Here is a 12,582-nt window from a genome sequence, read left to right as displayed (position 1 = left end):
TCAATACAAGGGGACATGGCTTTAAGGTAAGGGGTGGGAAGTTCAAGGGGGATATTAGAGGAAGGTTTTTTACTCAGAGAGTGGTTTGTGCGTGGAATACACTGCCTGAGTCAGTGGTGGAGGCAGATACACTAGTGAAGTTTAAGAGACTACTAGACAGGTATATGGAGGAATTTAAGGTGGGGGCTTATATGGGAGGCAGGGTTTGAGGGTCAGCACAACATTGTGGGCCGAAGGGCCTGTACTGTGCTGTACTGTTCTATGTTCTATGTTAATGCACTTCATATAACATCAGAGATCACAGCTAAGATCATACGTTGCTGGGATCTCATTCCTGTTGCATCCTTACAACAAAGGGCTGGATTTTACACATGGCAGTAATTACTCAAATTTGGAAACATTTTTCATTTGTGACGGCAGCCACCTACAATGGTGAGAGCCTCATATAGAAGGTAAGCACTAATTGAGCCAAATGGCAGGTTTCCATGTTGCAGATTCTAGGCTTTTAGATTATGAGAACACTCAGTCCTCTTTTTATTGTCATTTAGAAATGCATACATGCATTAAGAAATGATACAATGTTTCTCCAGCGTGATATCACAGAAAACAAGACAGACCAAAGACTAACACTGACAAAACCACATAATTCTAACATATAGTTACAGCAGTGCAAAGCAATACCATAATTTGATGAAGAACAGTCCATAGGCACAGTAAGAAAAATAGTCACAAAGTCCCGAGTCGATCGACTCCCGAGTCCCTGATAGCGGTGGCAAAAGGGAGAAACTCCCTGCCATAAACCTCCAGGCACCGTCAACTTGCCGATACCTTGGAAGCAGCCGACCCCAGCTGACACTGAGTCCATCTGTCTGAAAACTCCGAGCTTCCGAGCAGCCTCTCCGATACAGCCTCCCGAGTGCCATCCTCTGCCGAGCGCCTTCGACCTCTCCCCGGCTGCTGAAACATGCAAAGTCGAGGATTTCAAGGCCTTCAGCTCCAGAGGTTCCGGTTACCACACAGTAGCAGTGGTAGCAAAGCAGGCATTTCAGAAGTTTTCCAGATGTTCCGCTATGCACTCACGTCTGTCCCCATCAAATCAGAATTTTGCACGGTCCCCTACTTGACAGATAACAGATACTCATCACCGGAGAGGCCACACATGCTGTCGTCATACCGCCATCTTCTCCCGAAGTGTATAAAGTTCCTACTTCCCTCTCACCCCTTGAGCAAGGAGAACTCTGTGAGAAACATCAGTTAACAATGCAAATCTCTACAGAATCCTATGAACCAGAAGCTCCAACCCGGGGGTCCATGGACCCCTTGCTTAATGGTATCGGCTCATGGCATAAAAAAAGGTTGGGAACCCCCTGCAGCAGAGGGAGCACCACTTGGAGAAATCAGGTGTATTAGCTGACTCGAGGACGAGTGAATTTGATCCACGTATTGTCTTTGAATGCTGATTTTCAAGGAGATCACTGAGCCCTGGGGCAGTAGTTTCAATTTATACAACCCCTATTATGCCCAAATTATGAAAAATTGGAATTGTCATTATGTACAGTAGCTTTACTCTTTTTTAGTTAAACACTGTCTCATTTTATCAGTATCATGTACGTCAGAAAATAAGGCGTAATCCCACATAAACAATGGTATTGCCAAGAGGAGGTAAAACTGAATCCGACAAATATTGACAACTTAGACCCTAAGGAGAAATTCTCTCTCTGGCTGTTAATTCTTAAAGCTTCCGATTAATAACAGACACATAGATTGTGAAGTTCATCATATGCAATTCATCTGCCCTACATTATAATACGCCCAAGCACAGAAGAAAGAACAGAAATTTGTTTTTTTTTCTTTCTCTCTTTTAGGGAAAACTCAAAACAAAACGTTCAGCACTCGATTTCTTGACATATTGTTTTGAGATTGTGCTCTGACCGTTCACTTTGATTGGAGCGGTCCGCACATAAGAAGCGACATGCAACGTTAGATTGAACTGAATTGAGTATGTCTGGACTCTTTCCATTTTGTGGTTTATATTCTGTGTTTTACGCTCATTTCGGGGGGGCAGGTTGGCCGTTTGTTGGATTTTTTTTGCGCGTTCGCGGGTGGGGTTTGACGTTTTTCTTTGAAGAAGGCAGTTCTGTAGAAAAATTTGCCAAGGACAATCATGGTCATAGAAAGACCATGATCACCCACATCATATAACACAGCACATAACAGACGAACATCAGCTTCAAACTTCAAAGCCAAAGTGATGTGAGTATAACTAACGCGTACTTGTTCTAAAACCTATCTGAAGTTCCTCTGATGATTTATTACACCTGCTCAAAATTAAAGGGGTAAAGGTCATGATTGTATAGATTACGTGAATACACTACTTACACCTTAAAATATTGTCATGAGGCAATAGAGATACCATAACTGGCATCAGTAGTTTGACTGCATATGCTTTGCGGCCAAGTTGGCAGAAGATGTGAAGGAGATGGCGGGGCAGGTAGCGTTGAGGAAGCAGGGAATCTGCAGGAGGACTTGGACAGATTAGGAGAATGGGGAAAGAACTGCTAGATAGGATACAGTGTAGGTAAGTGTATGGTCCTGCACTTCAGTAGAAGGAAAAATAATGCAGACTAATGATTAGTCATAGTCATACTTCATTGATCCCCGGGGAAATTGGTTTTCGTTACAATTGCACTATAAATAATTAAATAGTAATATGCAAATGATGCCAGGAAGTAAGTCCAGGACCAGCCTATTGGCTCAGGGTGTCTGATCCTCCAAGGGAGGAGTTGTAAAGTTTGATGGCCACAGGCAGGAATGACTTCCTATGACACTCTGTGCTGCATCTCGGTGGAATGAGTCTCTGGCTGAATGTACTCCTGTGCCCAACCAGTACATTATGTAGTGGATGGGGGACGTTGACCAAGATGGCATGCAACTTAGACAGCACTCTCTTTTCAGACACCACCGTCAGAGAGTCCAGTTCCATCCCCACAACATCACTGGCCTTATGAATGAGTCTGTTGATTCTGTTGGTGTCTGCTACCCTCAGCCTGCTGCCCCAGCACACAACAGCAAACATGATCGCACTGGCCACCACAGACTCGTAGAACATCCTCAGCATCGTCCAGCAGATGTTAAGGGACCTCAGTCTCCTCAGGCTCTGACTCTTCTTGTAGACAGCCTCAGTGTTCTTTGACCAGTCCAGTTTATTGTCAATTCGTATCCCCAGGTATTTGTAATCCTCCACCATGTCCACACTGACCCGCTGGATGGAAACAGGGGTCACCGGTACCTTAGCTCTCCTCAGGTCTACCACCAGTTCCTTAGTCGTTTTCACATTAAGCTGCAGATAATTCTGCTCACACGATGTGACAAAGTTTCCTACCGTAGCCCTGTACTCAGCCTCATCTCCCTTGCTGATGCATCCAACTAAGGCACAATCATCAGAAAACTTCTGAAGATGACAAGACAAGATTAAGACAAGATTAATCTGCTGACTGAGTTGGTAGTAAGGAAGGCAGATGCATTTGTGTTCATTTCAGGAGGACTAGAATACAAAATCAAGGATGTAATGCTTAGGGTTCATAAGGTATTGGCCAGACTGCATTGTGAGCAGTTTTGGACCACTTATCTAAGAAAGGATGTGCCAACATTGGAAACAATCCAGAGGTTCACGAGAATGATCCCAGGAATGAAAGAGTTAATGTATGAAGATTGTTTGGTTGCCCTGGGTCTCAATGAAGCTCAGGAGAATGAAGGAGGATCTCATTGAAACCTACCAAATATTGAAAGAGTTAGACAGAGTGGATGTGGAGAGGATGTTTCCTATAGTGGTTGAGTCTAGCACCAGAGGGCACAGACTCAGAATACAAAGACATCCCTTTAGAACAGAGATCAGAAGGTATTTCTTTAGCCAGAGCATGGAAAATCTGTAAAATTCATTGTCACAGACAGCTGTGGAGGCCAAGTTATTGTGTGTATTTAAAGCAGAGGCTGATCGCTTCTTGGTTTTTGATTGTTAAGAGTATCAAAGGTTATAAGGGAGAAAACAGGATAATGGGTTTGAGAGGAATAATGAATCAGCTGTGTTGGAATAGCAGAGCAGAGTCAATGGGTCAAAAGGCCTAATTCTGTTTATAGTCTTATAGTTTTATCAGAAACAGAATTAGAATCAGGTTTATTATCACCGGCATGTGATGTGGAATTTGTTAACTTAGCAGCAGCAGTTCAATGCAATACATGATCTAGCAGAGAAAGAAATAATAATAATGATAAATAAAATAAAACATAATAATAAATAAACAAGTAAATCAATTACATATATTGAATAGATTTTCTAAAATGTGCAAAAACAGAAATACTGTATATATTTTTAAAAAGTGAGGTAGTGTCCAAAGCTTCAATGTCCATTTAGGAATCGGATGACAGAGGGGAAGAGGCTGTTCCTGAATCACTGAGTGTGTGCCTTCAGGCTTCTGTATCTCCTACCTGATGGTAACAGTGAGAAAAGGGCATGCCCTGGGTGCTGGAGGTCCTTAGTAATGGACGCTGCCACTCCCTAAATATGTGTAGGAATAGTACTCTTTCATATGTAGGAACAGACTGCAATTCAAATAAACAAGTTAAAATTTAATGCATGGTGTTAATATGCATATCAATACACTAACTTTAACTACTGCATAAAAATGAGCCGATTCAATCTCTACTTGCAATCTTAACAGCATTGTGGTCAGAGAAGATGAAATATATTTATCAACATCTAATTGTCTATTTAACTGCAATCCCTGTTAGAAGAAAACTAAATTATTTGAATGGAGCACCAAATTTATCCAGACATGTTTTATACAGTGTAACCTCCCATCAACCAAACGGCCAATACAGCCATTCATCCTGACTCAGGCGTCCAGATCCAGCTCATCCACATTGACCTGGGTTAGATGTGGAAAGCTGATCTCATTACCTCTCCACACTCAGTTCATCTAAAACTTACATCATTTAATTTAAATATTTAATGGTATAAATATTTTTCTGAAAAAACCTATTAATAATATTTAAACTTTAGTTAATTAAAACAAATTAAAAATGTTACAAATCAGAAAAAAAAATTAAAATGAGGCATTTAGCCCCACCGCCTCCTGGCCAAAAATCTCATTGAAATAATGTGAATTCCAGTATTCGGCCAACACAACCTAGTAAGCAATCAGAGAATCTCTAGTGTGGCGTTGTTAGATTGCTAGTTGGGAGATGCACCGTTATCCATCTCTTGGCACTGAATAACTTACATAAGATAACTACAAATCTACAAAATTCCAAGTGTTTATTGCAGGGAATGCCGGTAATTCCCTTCAGAAGAATTGAACGCAGCCTCCAGAACTTAGTCCACTGTTTCCAGCTAAAACTCCAAATTCAAAGATTCGGAGGACATTATCAAAGTACGTATGCAGTATACAACCCTGAGATTTGTCTTACTCACAGACAGCCAAGAAAATAAAAAAACGATGGAACCCCTCCAAAGAAAAACATCAAACCACACCCCCATGCTCAAAAAAAACATATCACACAAACAGCAACAAAAAAAAGAGTGAAAAACACAGAATATAAGACACAAAATCGAAAGAGTTCAGGCATATTCAGTTCAGCTTTATGTTGTTTTACTTGTCAATAGTTTTATACAGTAATTTGCAGACATCTTGAGTAAGTTATTCAGTGCCAAAAGACAGATAACACTGCATCTCTCATCAAGCAATCTAATAACATCACACTGGAGATTCTCTGATCAGAATCGTGTTTAATATCACCGGCAAATGTTGTGAAATTTGTTAACTTAGTGGCAGCAGCACAATGTAATACATGATAAATATAGAATGAATAAATAGATAAATAAATCAGAGTAAGTATATATGTGTATATTAAAAAGTTAAATTAAAAATAGTAGTGTAAAAACAGAAGTAAGTTAGTGTTCATGGGTTCAATATCCATGTAGGAATCGTATGGCTGAGTGGAGGAAGCTGTTCCTGAATCACTGAGTGTGTGTCTTCAGGCTCCTGTACCTCCTTTCTGATGGTAGCAACGAGAAGAGGGCATGTCCTAAGTGGTGGGGGTCCTTAATGATGGACACCGCCTTTCCGAAGCACCACTTCTTGAAGATGTCCTCGATACTACGGCGGCTACTGCCCATGATGGAGCTGAGACTAACTTTACAATGATCACATATTAAGCAGGTCTGGCCTAACACCAGAGTTCCCATTATTTCAATGAGATTCTTGCTCAGGAGCGAGAGGAACTAAGCATATCATTTAAATTTTTTTTTTCTGATTTGCAAGATTTAAAATTTGTTTTTAATTAATGGTTTATGTTTTATTAATACTTTTTTCAGAAAAATATTTACACCATTAACTGTTTAAATTAAATTATGTAAATTTTATATTAACTGATTGGGAAGAGCTGATGAGATCAGCTTTCCACATCCAACCCAGACGGACCAAATCGGACACAGGTATTAACTACTGATGCTAGCAGCAATTAATAGCTGACTGCTTTCATGAATTAAGCTCCGACTCCAGTCATTTCTCAGGCAAAGAAGAGAAATAGTGCCATGTAAAGAGAGCTGATGGAGGAGGTTGTGACCTTTTTGTGAGAATTAACCAAAACATAATGATGAAGAAGTATGCACATTTGCAAATTGTTGCCTAAAAAGATTGTTGCTTTTGTTGAGTCGTCGTCAAACTATCACCCCAAAATATCAGTTGCTTAACTCTCATTCAGTGGAGAGAAAGTGGGTGCAGCTGGGATCAACACGAAATATTTAGCCAAACAGGAAGCAATAAAAATGCCCTTTCTGTTTTATATGCAACTATTCGTCCTAAAATGGTTCGCTCATCTCTGAACTTACATCAATAAAACTGCTCTCATTAGGAAATTCCAAAGTGTTTTGGTACCTTCTGAGGTAATTATTGGTGCAACATGGGAAAACACAGCAGCCAATTTCCACAAATAGCAGCAAGATTATAACCAAGTAATCCGTTTCAGCCATTTTGATTGAGAGCTAAATGAGACCTGGTCACCTCCTTGTTCTTCACTGAAGAGTATCATGGGATTTTTAACATCTACCTGAGAAGTCAGGCAGAAGCTACACAGCATGTCACAGATAATTAATAGCAAATGGCATTATTTTAGATAGAGTATAATTAGCACATACCCAACTGATAGACTAGCAGCTGAATCCCTGGAGCCAGACTGATTTATACTATTTTAGGCAATATTCCTGGTGTCTCTACCTGGGAATTCATTCAATTGTTTTTGGTAACTATACTTCCAACTGGTAGAAACAGCAGTCGTTGTTTCTGAAGAGAATGAAAATATTTTGTTGCTATTGTGGATGAAAAGAGCTGGAGGGAACTAAAACTGGTGCGATAAAAGCAATGGACTCTGGGACCCTATACACTGCAGTTGGACTGCTGGACTATCATTGGATCAAGTATGTTAAAGAGGGTCCGGCTGGTGGCGTAGTGGCATCAGCACTGGACTTCAGGGCAGTTGGTCCTGAGTTCAAACCCAGCCGGGTCCCAACCTGGGCAGTAGCAGCACCTGTGTGGAAGGAAAGCATGGCAATCTACTTCCGTATCTTGCCACGAAAACCCTATGGTCCGATCAATTTATCTATGATAGCGGGTGGAAGCTTGCTGCAATTGGCTGCTTCAGATTGCCCAGACAAGCTGATCAAGCCCAACGCTTTGCAACATGAGAGTCCATTGTAATATTTTAAATACAAAGCATTACTCAAATAGAGAAGGTACACCCAGCATTGTTTGGTGCATGAAACACAACCTCTCATACTACATACAGTAATATATTTGACCCTGAATATACAGCCATGCAAGTGTTCATTCACTCACTTCCTCCCATGCTATGTCTGTGGAAAATCTCATTCTGTCTGGTAACTACAAACATGCTGAGGAACGCCCTGAAACTTGGTGCTCTGTGAGGAAGGACCACAGTGTAGCATTCTTCTCCTACTGGGGGGGGGGGGGGTGAAATCAGCAGAGGGGGAAGTAGCCCCTCAATTTTTTGTAGTAGTTAATATAAACTGCAGAGTGCCACACTGAGGGACAGCAGCAGTGCCAGGACAGTATGGAAAGCGTTGACCTTATACGGAACGAATGAAAAGGCATGGAATAGTTTATTCTTGTAAATATTTTTTTATTATGAATAAAGTTTTACAGGCATCCGTTAGTCTCGTGAGACCATGGAGTTGCACCTTGGAAGGTTTCCAGGGCGCAGGCCTGGGCAAGGTTGTATGGAAGACCGGCAGTTGCCCATGCTGCAAGTCTCCCCTCTCCGTTGTCCAAGTGAAGGGCGTTAGGACCTATACAGCTTGGCGCCGGTGTCATCGCAGAGCAATGTGTGATTAAGTGCCTTGCTCAAGGACACAACACGCTGCCTCAGCCAAGGTTCAAACTAGCAACCTTCAGATCACTAGACGAATGCCTTAACCACTTGGCCACGTGCCAAGTTTATTTTGTTAATAAAGAACGTGTGCCCTAAATAAGCATGCCCAAAGTGAAGTTCATGGTGAGACAACCCCCTCGAAATTTGATTTTGTCACTTCCTAGTCGGCTTGTAGTAAAAGGCGTCGAGCGAAAGGCTTGGGAAACGCAGAGCACAGCATCTTTGAGTCAGCAACCATGAAATTCTGCAGTAGGGTGCCACGGGCAGGAAACATGAGCCCGTGTTGAGGATTATGGTGGCCTTCAGCTGTTTTCCTTCCATTTCTTTTGCCCCATTTCAGGGTGATGCAGAATTGGAAAGGTCAGGCACATGACTCGAGATGGTGGGGTGCAGGCCCCAGGGCCTACCGAACCAACAGAACCCGATGTTTGGACGACGGTTTAAGCACCGGGCCAGAAGGAAAAGGTCAGGGTGCCGGGGCCCGGGGTGAAGGACAGGCCTGTTTATCTTGCTCCTCCGCGATGTTTACTCGGCTCTGCGCTGAACTGAGGCTGTGCTTCGCGCCTGCGGGCGGTCTCTCTTTCGTGGACCTCAGGTCCGAATGCTATTTGCTTGCTTTTATTGTTTGCACAATTTGTTTTTTTTTTCTCTCTGCATGTTGGGTGTTTAATAGTCTTCATTTTTTAATGAGTTCTTTTGAGGTTTCTTTGTTTGGGGGCTGCCTATAAGGAGACGAATCTCAAAGTTGTATAATGTACCCACACGTTGATAATAAATGTACTTTGAACTTTGACAGCAGAGCGTATACTGAGGTCTTCAGGGGACAGTAGTGTAAAATGCATTGCTCACTGCCTTCTCTAGGTGTGTCCAAGGAGGAAAATCACTAAAACAAAGTAAAACCACACCTAATCTACCCCTCCATTAACTCCTTACATACAGCTGAGGATCAGCACATCTCTACAGTCTCGGTTAGAGTTCACAGTCATCCTTAGTTCTGATACAAGGGGCTGAGATCTCAGCATCAATTGTTACTGTGGGAATTGCAAACGGTAATACATATCGAGGAAGAATCCAAATAACTGCATCTGAACTCCTTTTTTTGATGGGGATGAAGCTGTTTGCAACAACAGCACCAAGATCCAACAGACAGCACTTTGCCTCTAAATGCTCCCAAGGCTCCCTTTAGCCCACTACCGTCAAATGCTTGAAGTAGAGATTCTTCCCCAACATGAATGCAACGCCAGCACAAGCAGGGCAGACACCAGTTCTGAAAGTCGGCTCCATGGAAATCAAACTAAATCAAGAATATTAAACATATTGAACACAATTTCCTATGACCTTGATAAAGAGAAACTATCGGCTCCAGGAAAAAAAAACACACGGACCTTAACAAAGTACTTGCTGTATCTCCAATTTTGTCTTTCACACACTGGTAGAACGCCCAAGTTGGTGCAGTCTTTCATTGATCCTATTATGGATTTATTGAGTATGCCCGCAATAAAGCCGTCTCTATTTCCTGAGGAGACTGAGGTCCTTTAACATCTGCCGGACGATGCTGAAGATGTTCTACAAGCCTGTGGTGGCCGGTGCGATCGTGTTTGCTGTTGTGTGCTGGGGCAGCAAGCTGAGGGTAGCAGACACCAACAGAATCAACAAGCTCATTCGTAAGGCCAGTGATGTTGTGGGGATGGAACTGGACTCTCTGACGGTGGTGTCTGAAAAGAGGATGCTGTCCAAGTTTCATGCCATCTTGGACAATGTCTCCCATCCACTACATAATGGACTGGTTAGGCACAGGAGTACATTCAGCCAGAAACTCATTCCATCGAGATGCAACACAGAGCGTCATAGGAGGTCATTTTTGCCTGTGGCCATCAATCTTGGGAGGGTCAGGCACCCTGAGCCAATAGGCTGGTCCTGGACTTATTTCCTGGCATAATTTACATACTACTATTTAACTATTTATGGTTTTATTACTATTTAATTATTTATGGTGCAACTGTAACGAAAACCAATTTCCCCCGGGATCAATAAAGTATGACTATGACTATGACTATAAAAGAATCTCAGGGCTGTACGTGGTGATGGATATGTTCTTTGATAATAAGCTTACTTTGAACTTTGACCTCTGCACAACATTGTTACCTTCTCACGTTGATTTCCCATTGCCTTACCCCGGGACTTCAAAACTAAACAACTCTCACACAATTCAACTCAATATTACCCTGCTATCTTCCCGTAATCTCTCACTGTCTCTCCCTCTGGAAATGTTTCCATTGCGCACTGGCTTCTCCCACTACACCCGCCTTATCGGTATTTTTATTAATCTCTGTAAATCTCTCATTCTCCAGGATATGCAATTGGGTTTGCATGTATAACCTTGTCACCATCAATCAAGTCAGACAACTGAAGTATTTCCTCTGAGGTCCTCTTAAAAATGGTTCTTACTTTTGGTGCAAAATCAATGTAGCAGGTCAGTAAATCTTACTTCCAACACTGAGAGATAAAATTATTGCACTTGTTAAAATATAGCACGAGAAAATATTCCTCCCAAATAAATCATGATTCGGGAGACCATCAGTTTAAAGCAGGTTATGAATAGAAGAAATGGACACTTTACTCTCAAATCATATATTATTCTTTAATAATGTTTTGATTCTAAAACTATGTTGGAAGCCTTCAATGTCCTTCTACCACTTAGAACTTCTCACGTTTCACAAATACAGTCAACTTCATGCGGTCAGATGGCCTGATTAAATGAGCGTGAAATCTGGAAAGAATCCCCATGTCTAGCATGGTGGTTAGCACAACGCTTTACAGTACCAGTGACCCGGGTTCAATTCCTGCCACAACCTGTAAGTTTGTTCGCTCTCTCCGGATTTCTTCTGCAGTCCAAAGACCTACTAGTTGGTAGGTTATTTGGTCATTGTAAGTTGACGGGTGATTAGTCTAGGATTAAATGGGGGGATTGCAGGGCAGTGCGGTGGGAAAGCCTATTCTGCACTGTACCTGAAAGAATAAATAAACACTTCTAATGTTAAGCACAAGCTCTGTTTGGGTCCATTGCATTTATACCTGCTTCTCTTAGGTCTTCAGGCAAACCCCAAGAGGAATCTCACACAGAATCTCAAATAAAGCCTGCTTTGAAATATCACCTTAATCACGCGTTCCTCCAAAAGAGGAGAAACAATAAGAGCCACAAACAACAAAAAAAAATCAAAAGGAAAGATCTAAGAGCAGTAAATTCTCTCCGTTGTGTTTGTTCGTCTTTAGCTGTTAAATTAATTGCCAGAAGTGCAAGCTGGGGCTCCCACGCATTCCGTCTGCACTGCTGGAGTGACAATCTTTTTGTAATTAAGCTTAAAAAACATTTCTCCCACTTGCTAATGGGAATTGGCAATATAATCATAGACAAATTATGAGATTCATATAAGGAGAAAAGAAACCCACAGGCTTTAATTAGTGTAAATTAAAAATAAGTACAAATTGTTTGTATTGATTTTTCTAAACAAATCTGGAGAATTACAAAATCTGTGATATGAATTTCTAATATGTGCTAGATAGCTGGTATTTAATCTTTGCTCTCGGTTCCCTTGTCTGGAAATTTATTCCCAGTCAGTGTCACACTGCTTTGTACTTCTGGAGAATGTTCTTCAGAGACAAAGGTCAATATGCTGAAGTCACATACTGAAGGATTTAGACCCACTAAACAAGGATGAATTTCTTAGCAACACACACAAAGTGCTGTAGGAAATCAGCAGGTCAACCAGCGTCTAAGGATGGGGTTCTTAACCATTTTTATTCCATGGACCCCTTAGGCAGCCCAAAATTGTGATACAGTAATATATGTGCTTCTTTATTAATGCATTAAATAAGTCTATACGTTTAAACTATAGGCAAGTTGAATAAGAATTAAATTGTGGGCTGGCCTTTGACAAAGCAGCATGCATGTCATGTTGGATAGCTATGTAGACAGAAAGACTGTGATCATGTCTAGTAACTTCAAAGTAGTTGGTGAACGATATTTTGAGATATTTGTAACAACTGTAATGTGATATGAAAGCACCTGTGATTTCCATTGGTGGCAAAGTCACAGGCACTGCTAATACTGCGGTTTGTTCCCTGCACTTGTAATTG

The 12,582-nt window shown here is 41.5% G+C and overlaps 1 protein-coding gene across 5 annotated transcripts in view; it reads right to left on the bottom strand.

The window, feature by feature from the left end:
• The window catches only part of LOC140190838 (rasGAP-activating-like protein 1), a 296,426-nt gene that overhangs the window by 234,498 nt on the left and 49,346 nt on the right, over positions 1 to 12,582 (bottom strand). The window lies entirely within an intron of this gene.

The sequence above is a fragment of the Mobula birostris genome, chromosome 31 (genome assembly GCF_030028105.1).
Source record: "Mobula birostris isolate sMobBir1 chromosome 31, sMobBir1.hap1, whole genome shotgun sequence".
In the NCBI taxonomy this organism is placed as follows: domain Eukaryota; kingdom Metazoa; phylum Chordata; class Chondrichthyes; order Myliobatiformes; family Myliobatidae; genus Mobula; species Mobula birostris.
This window is presented reverse-complemented; position numbering and strand designations above follow the sequence as displayed.